The sequence below is a fragment of the Tasmannia lanceolata genome, unplaced genomic scaffold (assembly GCF_043159265.1).
Source record: "Tasmannia lanceolata isolate RefF3 unplaced genomic scaffold, GAP_Taslan_0.1 ptg000003l, whole genome shotgun sequence".
In the NCBI taxonomy this organism is placed as follows: Eukaryota; Viridiplantae; Streptophyta; class Magnoliopsida; order Canellales; family Winteraceae; genus Tasmannia; species Tasmannia lanceolata.
In genome coordinates this window covers 36,830,665-36,842,394 of record NW_027518680.1, presented here as the reverse complement: position 1 = coordinate 36,842,394, position 11,730 = coordinate 36,830,665, and positions in this window count along the sequence as shown.

Sequence of the window (11,730 nt, the reverse complement as noted above, 5' to 3'; positions counted from 1 at the left end):
GAAACTTCTCTATGATAATTCCTCTGCGGTTTTCTTTTCCAAGAACAATAAGTCTAGAGGCGGCTCGAAGCATATAGATCTGAAATACAAGTAGGCAACCCAAGAGGGGGGGTGAATTGGCTAATTAAAATTTTGTCTTAATTAAATGTGATCTTAAAATCAATTTACAAATTAAGCAATTTATATCTAACCCTTGTTCAATTAATCGAGATAATAAAAATGGGTTTAGATGTTACCAATCACCAAATGCAAAGAGAAGGGGAGAAGAAGAGGCACACCACAATGAATACACCAAGATTTATAGTGGTTCGGTCTATCAACAAGACCTACTCCACTCTTCCAAGTTTGGCTCCTTGGGTACTCCACTAATGTTGAGATTCTACATGCCGAATCTCCAAGCTTTACAAACGCCTTCTCCACCTTCGAGGGAACAAACCCTCTTCTCTCCGGATTCTGCTTTGTTACCGGGCCGAATCATAGATCCTCTTACAAACAAGCTTCTCCTTTCAAAGGCTGAAGCGAAAGCCCCTCTTCAAAATGTTGATTCGCCTTTCTTAACGGGCCGAATCGGAGACCCTCAATACAATGAAAAACAAAATAAAGAAAAACTCTCAAAGCCTCTTGATAGGCGGATTACAAAGATAAAAGTTGTTAATCTCTCCAAAAGAATAGCAAAGTAAAAGCCCTATAGAGATCCTCTTGATAAATGCAAATTCATAAATTAAAGCATGAAAGAAACCTTAGATTTGAAGGTGTAAGCTCAAAGATATATGAAAATGATCTTCCAAAAGGTTGTTTAGTTGGTCTAGGATAGGGTATAAATAGCCTAAGTAAAGATATGACCGTTTGGGGGCAAAATCATAATAAACTAGCGAAGAAAGAACTAGTCGTTTGAGCCCCAACAACTATTTTTCCCGACGGGCGTTGTCGACCGGGGTGTCACGGTCGCCCGCCCTTTCGGCTGCTCTCTTTTTTATTTTGAAATTTCTTACCGCAGCGGTCGACCAAACCTATCGAGGTCACCCGCCGAGAGCAACTTGGACTTTTTATTTTTGTTCAGATCGCTATCCGCGGTCGCCCGGCGGGCGACCGGCCCAACCATGCTGAATTATTTCTGAATTTTCATAAACACATTCGTGGTCGCCCAGGAGGCCCCGGTCGACCGGCCCGCTAAATTTCGACAGGTACTGGAATTCCAGCCATCTTACCGTGGTCGCCCGGGGTACCCCGGTCGACCGGCCCTGTTTGAAATTTCAGTTTTAATTATAAAATTTTCAGGGACTTGGGCCATGGTCTTTGGGCTTTATTCCAAGGTTTTCAAATATATTTTGAGGAGTGCAGAGGGTTTCCAAAGATGTTAAATTTGTTTATGAAAACCATTTTGAAAACCTTTTGAAAGTGTAAATACATTTAAACAAGAGGACTCCAATACAATCTAAAAATATAAAACCTTGAGTCTTCTTCATGTCATGGTTCCTCAGCACTTTCTTGGACATCTTCGACTTGTGAGTGAACTCTTCAACTTGCTTTGGATCTTGTGACTTTCTCCGTTCTTTGAACATCTTCTATGTTGCATGAGAAGGTCACCAATGCTGGTTCAACTACAAGCTTCTACTGGCACTTCGCTAGGCATACTTGTGGGATCCTTGAGTTGAGCTCTTGACTTGAACATCTTCCAAGGTTGATGTCTCCAATGTATGTACAAGCTCTTTGGTTCATTGTGCATGTTGGTCCGCAAGCCATGTGTTGTGTTGTGTTGTGTAATGGCTTTATGACATGTAAAGTTCCGGTCTAAGGCACATCAATACAAAACAACACATTAGTCCATAAAGACTAATCAATTTAGACTTGGTAGCATCAAAATAAGAAGGTAAAGGTGAATAGTTGAACCCATGGGAACCCTTGGGCTAACATTCTCCCCCTTTTTTAGGATGGCAAACCAAATTGATTAGGAGGCTGGAGATAGATATCAACATAATTGATAAATACGCATTAAATGATATAAACAATAAAGCAATGCTCCCCCTCACTATATGCACAAGTGTATTATAGCCATAGAAACCAACAATGCATATAGACTATGGACTGCCTAATCAATTCCAAAATTCTCCCCCTCTTGATGACTGCAAAAAGGAAGGATACAACAGTTAAAGTTCAAACTGTAGTGCCATGATTACTCCCCCTAGCTACTTATCATGAATATGAGATTGTAAAAGTGAAATCATACATGATAAGAACAATCAAACATACACATATGGGATGACAGTGTGAAACACTTTTATGTTTGTTGACGGGCATAGAAAAAGAGTGTCAAAATACTAGAATCTACTTCTATGGACCATGAAACTAATGAGGATATAACATTTAAGCTCATCTAAAGCTTATCAAAAGATTTAAGAAGAAAAATCAAGCATAGTGCATGATAAGCAGTTTTTTTTATTTGATCTAAAAGATTGACATTTTAAGCACAACTAATGGGGCAATGGACAATGTGAGTGTATCACTCTAGTCGATATAAAGATAAGAATAGGACAATTAGGCTCTCCCCCCTAAGTATTTGTCATTGGCCATAGATAAAACCTATAAGGCAAGGCATGACAATGCAAACTGGCTATAGATATGACTGTGAATGCATTGCCAGTGGATCTTATCATGAAGAATGATGTACTTAGCTTCAAAAACACATGATAAGAGAATGAATTCATAGGCAATGAGATTATCAACTCAAGCACTATCCTATGAATGAGAGTTCTAGAGAGTTTTTAAAATTGAACTCTAGAACAAGATACTTATCATTGGAAAAGATGATACCATATGAGTCCATCCAAGATAAGTCTAAAGCCTAAAATGATGTAACATTGAGTCTCAGGCAAGGTACTTGTCATAAATGAGAAACGATCTTAAAGTGAAAGCATAAGACAAGTCCCAAATACAACACAGATGGAGTAATAGGGCTCCACACGGGTGTACTTATCATATGTAATGTAATATACATATCAAACACATATGATAAGACAGAGAATGACAGATATTACATATATAGCTCCCCCTTTGTTAGAGATTCATACAAAGTATGAATCCAAAGGGCTGTCCAACATAGAGTCACCAAGGGTTTGAGATGTAAATAATAGAAAAGTAACCCTTGGGCTACATTTACCTGTTTGCTAAGGATACCCAAATGATGTCAAGTGAGATGATGAGACATCCTACCAACACATGCTCCTCCTAACGATGTGCATATAGTATATATGTATATAAATATCAATTCAAGGCACATACATCTAATACCATACAAGGGGTGGTACTAAGTGCATAAATACGTTTCAAGTGAGATACTAACCACTTAGACCATACTTCATGAACATACCAAAATAAGAGTGTAATTTATTGTGCACAATAATTTGAGTTTATGAGATCACTCAAATGAGATAAGTCATGTTACAAATGGTATGAACACTACTTTATAGATACATAAGGATCAAGCAAGATTAGCATGTTTGTATCTATAGTTAATTTCCAAATGATGTGATCATTAAGTACTAATAGATACATGAAGATAATCAATAATGAGCACACGTATCAAATGACTCATTTCAAATGATATAACTTTAAGCACAAGTATACACAAGATACAATAAGTGGAGTATCTAGAGAACATTTTTCAAAAGATATGTTAATATAAGCACAACCCCTAAATCTAACATATTCAATGAATAGTTTGAGTGGAGGACTTTGGAACCCAAATTACTTTGGTTCCAATCAAGTTTGTTTTTGGGAGTGTATCTTTTCTTGTCCAAATAAACTTGTGACTTTTTACAAATCTAAACCTACATTTAGATTTGTACTGTCCAAATCTGCCACAATATGTATATGAAATTGAAGAGAAAGTAGATGGAGAGCAAATAGAGCTACAAGAGAGTGAATGAGTACATACATGTTTATCTTTGTCTTCTTGTAGTCTTTGATTTTTCAATGAGAGTTCTTTATTTACTAATTTTATCTCATTTAATTGATTCTCAAGGTGATCTATTTGTTGAGATGAATTAGCTTTCAATTGTTCTTCATTTTCGCACACAGATTTGTATTTTTCTATTAATTCCATATTTGTGTTTTCCAAGGTTTTGTTTTTCTTTTCAAAGACAATGCACTTTTGAATTAAGTCATCATTTTTGTTTATTAAAACTTTACTTAGTTGACTTAATTTTTCATTTCTTTTCAAACTTTCATTAATTTCCACTTTCAAATTTTCAATTTGACTTTCCAAATCTGAAATTGAATTTTCATTTGCAAAATATTTTTCAGAAGTGTCATTTTGTCCAAAAATAACAGTGAGACAAAGATTTTTCTCATAAATATTTTCAAAGGTGGTCCAAATATCTTTTGCATTTATGCATGTAGAAATTTTCCCAAAAGCATCTGAAAATAATCCACAACATAATATAATCACGGCTTTTGAATTTAAGGAAAATAATTTTGTATCAAGTTTACTACATTTCCTTGATTGAGAATATCTCTTTTTAATAATATCCAAAAAATCATAATCTAAGGATTTGAGATAGGCCAACATTTGCACTTTCCAAGCTCTATAATTCATTCCTTCAAATAATGGAGGAATAAGAGCGGATCTACCTTCCTCAAAAACCATTTGGGTTGCCATAGATCTTTTCTCTTGTAGATTCTGAATTAAAAACCTTTTTAAGAGCCTAAGCTCTCATACCAAATGAAATACAAGTAGGCAACCCAAGAGGGGGGGTAAATTGGCTAACTAAATTTTTTTCTTAATTAAATGTGATGTTAAAATCAATTTACAAATAAGCAATTTATATCTAACCCTTGTTCAATTAATCAAGATAATAAAAATGAGTTTAGATGTTACCAATCACCAAATGCAAAGAGAAGAGGAGAAGAAGAGGCACACCACAATGAATACACCAAGATTTATAGTGGTTCGGTCTATCAACAAGACCTACTCCACTCTTCCAAGTTTGGCTCCTTGGGTACTCCACTAATGTTGAGATTCTACATGCCGAATCTCCAAGCTTTACAAACGCCTTCTCCACCTTCGAGGGAACAAACCCTCTTCTCTCAGGATTCTCCTTTGTTACCGAGCCGAATCATAGACCCTCTTACAAACAAGCTTTTCATTTCAAAGGCTGAAGCGAAAGCCCCTCTTCACAATGTTGATTTGCCTTTCTTAACGGGCCGAATCGGAGAGCCTCAATACAATGAAGAACAAAATAAAGAAAAACTCTCAAAGCCTCTTGATAGGCGGATTACAAAGATGAAAGCTGTCAATCTCTCCAAAAGAATAGCAAAGTAAAAGCCCTATGGAGATCCTCTTGATAAATGCAAATGCAAAAATTAAAGCAGGAAAGAAACCTTAGATTTGAAGGTGTACGCTCAAAGATATATGAAAATGATCTTCCAAAAGGTTGTTTAGTTGGTCTAGGATAGGGTATAACTAGCTTAAGTAATGATATGACCGTTTGTGGGCAAAACTGTAATAAACTAGCCAACAAAGAACTAGCCGTTTGAGCCCAAACGACTATTTTTCCCAATGGAAGCGGTCGACAGGGGTTTCGCGGTCGCTTGCCTTTTCGGGCGCTCTCTTTTTTATTTTGAAATTTCTTACTGTAGACACCCCCATTTTGCTATACTTTAAAAAGCAAAAGATTTAGTAGTTTGTCAAGTTTCGAGTCCGTATTCCACCTAGGATTAAGCATTTGTGCATTTTAGAGTAGATTTTGCCTCGTTGAAGAAATTCTGAAGTTGATTCGCGATCCTAAACGTTTCTAGGGTGTTCCAATGGTATCTAGAAGATGAAAAGTCAAGTTTCCAACCAACTGAAAAAACCTGTTATTTTTAGAATTTTTGGGTTTTCCCTCATTTTTGCCCATTTTTACACTACATGGGTATTTTGGTCATTCCCGATGTGTCTCGTTTGACCCCCGAGTTATATTTGAGAAATCTTGAGTGATTTTACAAATTTTGAAAAAGCTGTTATTTTTAGAAACTCACGGGGCTTCCACATTTTCATCATCTTATTGATATTTCAATCATTTCTCGTATATCCAAAACCATCTTGAGGATACGGTAATGGATTAAGAGTAATTTTGTAAGATTTGGGAAACATGCTAAATTTAGATCTCTCAAGATTTTCTTTTAGTCTTGCACTTCAGAGGTGTTTTAGACATTTCCAACATATCATATTTGGTTCCTAAGTTGTGTCTAAGAAATCTTGAGTCCGTTCATAAATTTTCAGAAATCTGCTATTTTTGGAATTTCTCAGTTTTTTACCCTAATCTCGCCAAATTCTAGCACCTCGGGGTAATTTGGTCTTTTCCTGTGTAATTCTTTTGATCCCCGAAATATGTCTGAGAGATTATGAATGATTTCCTGAATTTTGGAAAACCTGCAAAATTTAGAATTTCTCAGGGGTTTCGCTTAATTTGGAAATTCTAAGTGTTGAGGGCATCTTTGGTATTTTCAGGAGATACCAAATGATCCTGTTTAATATTGCTCACCAAAAGGACCCAATTTTAAAAGTTTCTATTTTTGAAGTTTGACTACAAAGACTTTCCATTTTTAATTTTTCCCTTTAGGGGTGAACCAATCTGAGAGTATTTTGGTTACATTTGGATGTCTAACAGTCGAATAAGGGCATTTTGGTCCGAAAAGTTATTTTCCAAAAAAGATGGTCCGATCATACGTGAGGGATGCACCATAAATGTCAAATGGGTTGGGTCCATATATAGAATGTTGAATTTAGAAAGATTTTATTGATTTTTTACGGAAAAACCCGAAACTCGTGTGAAATGGCCCAGTGGACTTTAGCCCGCAAAGATAGAGCTCATATAGGTTCACCCATCAGGTCGACCACCATGGTAGACGCCCCACATGGCTGACCTACATGAGTTGAGCACCCAACCTTGATGATGTCACAATGGTGACATCATATTTGTTCAAAGAAAAATAAAAAGAAAAGAAGGAAAGAAGGAAAAGATGAATGATTGTTTAAAAATGTTTTCTTCCAAAGAAGCAATGTGGAATGAGAATAGCATGTCTTGATTGACAAGAAATTAACATTGGAATCAAATCCAATTTGGAAACGAGAAAGAAAGAAAGCAAGAGGGGAAAATTGGAAACAAGCCAAAAAGGGAGCTCTCACATTGGAAATTACTATTTCTCTCTTAACCCTAGCTTTTTTGTATAAAAATCAAAGCAAACAATCCTAGAAAAGATTGAAAAAAAATTCAAATTCGTCATTTTTCTCTCTCCTCCCAAGAAAAAAAAAAGAAAGAAAGAGAAAGAAATCTCTTCTCTCTTGAAGTGTGTTCATCTCTCTCAAGGGTTCTTCAGAAAAGGGATTCTTGAATTTCCTTTTCTTCTTTAACAAATCACACATCAAGGATCTTTGGGGTGTTCTTTGGGTCTTCTTCATCATATAAAAGGGTGCGACAAAGCGTATACCTCGGATCTACGCACCCTAGAGACAAGGAGCGCGATCAACGGTAGGATCTTTATCTTTGTAATATCAAAAGTAGAAAAATATGCTAGGGTTTTACTTTTGATAGATCAAATTAATGAATTTTTTCTTGAAATTCTAGTATATTATAATATAGATTATAAGTATTCAAAATCCAAAGTTTCTCCAAAAAAATAATTTTCCACCATTTAATAATGAATTTCTTTTGTTTTTTATTCAATATGGATTTAAATCGGATTATCACAGCAAGTGTTTGAAAACGTGGGTTTCTTTAAAAACTGATATTTTATGGGATTTATATAAAATAAAATATTACTGGAAACTTAATTTCCAATCGCGGTTTGGCCGTTTTAATTTTCATTCTATTTTTCAAAAAATAACCCCCAAACGGGTTATTTCTTGATGAACGAAGCCAAAAGTATATCAAACCATGTCAAAAATTTGTGAAATCTTGTTTCCAAACCAATGTTTTGATTTTCAGACGAGCCAAAAATTGTCGGATTTTTTTGAATTTGTTTAATCCGATTTTAAATTATTTTAAATTTTGGCCATTTTTAATAAATATCAAAAGGTTTTAAAAATTGATGAAACTCTCCAGAACTAATCTTCAATAATAAATTGAATTTTGCATGAAATTTAGTTTTTGAAGAAAGGTTTTTTTATTTGTTTTCTAATCGCTTTTTCATTTTACATGTCATAATTCTTTTTTATATTAAATTAATGAAATTGCGATTCTTTTTCCTAAAAACCAGTAGTTTAGGCCATTAGAAGGTTAGTGAAAAGTTTTCATAAGATTTTACAAAGGTTTAATATGATTTCACAATTTTCTTTTAAAAAAACGGGTTTTAATTCATAGGAAACGAAATTCCCTTTTTCTTCCAAAATCAATTTTATGGAGGATCATTAATTATTAAGTCTTGAAATTTTGATAGAAAATCGTATAGCCTATTTTATATGTATTGAAATTTGTACATGATTTTAGGATACCATTTAATCTACATTTTAATTGATTCATTGATTTTATCCGAATTTTGTGTGAATTTTAATTGTCATCAAATCTTGCTAAAAACCTTTGAAATTTTTACAGTAGTCTAATACCATTATTTTATCTATACGATAACATTTTTAATTGATTTAAGATTCATATGCTATAAGTTGATGTGTTAATTTGCAATCTGACCTAAATTTTGGAAATTCAGAAATTGATAGCAAAACTTATTCTAAATTCATGCAACTCTTCCAGTAGTCTAAACGCATTCATATCTTGTTAGTGAAAATGTTGGAATGAATTTGGAGTTCGATTGCTTAGGGTTACTGTGTAATCCTCGCAATCTAGTCTTAATGTTAATAAATCACAACTTAATAGCAAATCAACACAAAAGTCAGTGAAAAATTTCAGAAAAACCTAATTTTTCATCATATATTTAACCTTAAAATTGTTTCAAACAGAAGCCCTAAAGGTTATAAATTCCCTTTGTAAATTGACTATGCTGTGACGGCTTAACTGTCGAGATCGCATTCATAATCATATACTAATTGTGATCGTTCCTGCATAATTTGATGTTGTAAATTATAGTATGTTGTTGGCTCCGACGTCCACTGTCCACGGAAATCCTGAGAATCATGCCAGGCAATAATATACTATAATTTATGTGTTAAATTATACAAGGATTGAGAGCACGATGCCCTTCCATGGATGCGATTCGAGGCCGAACTAATCAAGCCCTAGAGCCTTTGGTATTCCATAGACCTTAGGAATCGAAAACTTTCAAAGAATAAAAAATCATTAAATTCAACAAATCGAATTAACTCGATCCGAATCTTAGGAGCCGTTGGATTACGGTCTCCTATTGTAGGAATCTTTAGGGCCCCTTAGGAACACTTACGTCACATTGTGTCCTAGGTTTTAGGGAGTCTTAGAGTTAGGAGTCCAGCCTCATCACGGCCATTTGCTATGGATAGCAACCGTGCCATAGATCTAGTTACACTAGTCACCCAATTTTTTCCTAGGACAAACTTAGTTACCTAGGATGTAGGTTAACCTGTATTAGTCTAAGGGACAACTTGCACTTAGCTAGGACCATATTGCATCTTAGATGAAGTCCTAGGATAGTAAAATCTTCAACTTGAAGTAAATAATCTCTCTTAAACTGTTGAAACAGTCAATCCAGTCTAGATCGGTGTCCTAGATGAGTTAGGCATCAGTAGCTTAGTTTAGGTGCACCGAACTACGTCGACTCTGATCCCAGTGAGGCTTGGGTATGTAGGCAGCTTGGATGCTTGATGGCATACCAATCACGAGTCGGCTCCACACATAAGTAGTGGGGTTTCGTATATTAGTTTTTTTTAATTCTTAATTAAATTAAATTAATATATAGGATTTCCTCCAAATTAGAATTTTAGGAGAACTTTCACTTAGATTGAAATCAAACAAATTAAGAAAATCAAGATACACATTTAGGAATTACATTAAAATTAGATTTTAGGATGCATGTCACGTCGTTCGCACTTCAATAGAATTAAATGAGCCATTTAAAATAAATTCAGGAGAGTTAACTTTTGGAATCGAAGACCGGATTATCGGGCGAGGATGGTGCAGGTGGTGGTAACTCCCCATACCTTCCATTCTCGTAACCAGGTAATGAGTCTAGATTTCTGGTTATTTATGGGTCCTAGATCCCTCATCTAGGTGGCGACTCTGTCATTCTCCTTTGTGTGAAATTCGAATTCCTTTAATGATCCCAAGTTCACAAAAATGATGAATTAAATCACACCTTGCTAGGCTCGGCGGCTTACCCCTGCTCTTGTGGGTACTGGGTTGCACGTTTGTTTGCACCCTATGGCTTGGTTGTTGCCGGCTTGGTTGGGTAATCAATAATAATAAAAAGCACACGCCATTCGCATGGGTACGAGAGACCAAGAGAGTATGGCGCCTCGCGCGCCCCACCCCTCTCGCGGGATCGGGTCCCACGGTTTGGCGACTCTGTTGGGGATCACCTAACTTTATTAAAATTTTAAAAGATAATTTGTTTGAATTTATTTTAACTGGCTAATAAAAAACTCTATCTTTTATCTTATACTTGTTAGATTAGTTTGTATGTTTTATTTTCTCATCACATTTTACTCAAATTTAATCTAACAAAACCTGAATGCATCATAGATTGCGCAAACTTATTGCACACTTACATCACTTTCATCTAAACCCTTGCATCTCAGATGCACACAGGCCATATTTTAGGAACTCGGAGTGTTATCTAGCATGGCTGACTATGATTAAATCACCTGGTGCCTCTGTGCTAGAGAAGCATTTTATTCTTAGCCTAGTACCTTTATGGTGCGTAAACAGATTTCTTGTTCACGTACTGATACACCGGACAGTGGTACAGTATATTTAGCACGGATTCGTGCTAAGGTAACTCTTGGCATTACCCCTAGATTACCCCACACATGCATATAGTATATGAACACACGTGCATCACGTGTGTGAGCTTAGATTATGATATCTTATCCAATGGTGTCTAGATTAGGCCGTAGTCCATGTTCCAATAGCTACGATCGGTTCTTAGGAACACTAACAAAGTCTTGAGTCGAGATCCTCTCTCCACTCCGCTAGATTAGGATTAAGGTTTGAGGCCTTCAGGTAACACTGTTAAAATGTACGAAGATTAAAAAACTTTCCCTTTGGGATTAGGATATAAATCCCATCTTTCCTAAGATCCCTTAGGATTAGCCATTCCTGATCTACCCGTTGAAAGCAATCCTATGCAATCTCATCTTTTGATCATGTGTCTATCATTCGCCTCTTGTGGGATTCGATTATGTCTTCATTCCCTTTCTCAATTGGCAGGAATTGTGTCTCAATCATTTGATTGTACAATCTTGATGATCTGATCGTACTTATACCCTTAGTCTCTTCTTACTCTAAGGGCAACATTTTTCAAGAATATTTTGCTAAGTCCTTCAGAGTTCACTCTCATGATCCTTGAACTAGGAGCATTTCCTTATACGATTTTGTCGTCATTGTCATGTTTTGGTCCTTTAGGATTCATCTTATTGTCCCAATTACTTGCTTACTCCATAATCTTTTTCAGTCATTGAGAAGAAACACTCCATGAATGTCAAGCTCATATACCTCGTGTTCATTGTTTCCATGACAGGAAGTTGGCACCATAGCTAAGTCTACCACTCCTTGGGTTCGGACTTCTTCACGGTTGGAGAGGAAATCTGTCTCTCCATCACCCTCT